The 273-nt window shown below is 49.5% G+C and overlaps 1 non-coding gene across 1 annotated transcript; it reads right to left on the bottom strand.

Annotated features, from left to right (window-relative positions):
• Positions 1-90: 90 nt before the first annotated feature.
• Positions 91-209, bottom strand: LOC118345697. Its single transcript, XR_004799191.1, has one exon. It is a non-coding gene; the product is annotated as a 5S ribosomal RNA (ribosomal RNA).
• Positions 210-273: the final 64 nt, after the last annotated feature.

Here is a 273-nt window from a genome sequence, read left to right as displayed (position 1 = left end):
GCGATGGGCAGGGCGCGATTTTTCGAAAAATCCACTTCCGAGTGGTCCTTCTTGTCAATTCCTCTCGCAAGGCGGAAAAAACAAAAACGAGGGGTGCACCACGAGGACTTCCCAGGAGGTCACCCATCCCAGTACTACTCTCGCCCAAGCACGGTTAACTGCGGAATTCTAATGGGATCCGGTGCATTAGTGCTGGTATGATCGCACCCATCAAACCAATTATTTAAAATTCATATAACCCTAGTGCGACCTACTAGCGTATTTCCGATCCCA

This window comes from Juglans regia, unplaced genomic scaffold, assembly GCF_001411555.2.
Source record: "Juglans regia cultivar Chandler unplaced genomic scaffold, Walnut 2.0 Scaffold_3755, whole genome shotgun sequence".
Lineage (NCBI taxonomy): Eukaryota > Viridiplantae > Streptophyta > Magnoliopsida > Fagales > Juglandaceae > Juglans > Juglans regia.
The sequence above is the reverse complement of the archived record's forward strand: the minus strand, read 5'-3'. Positions and strand labels throughout refer to the sequence as shown.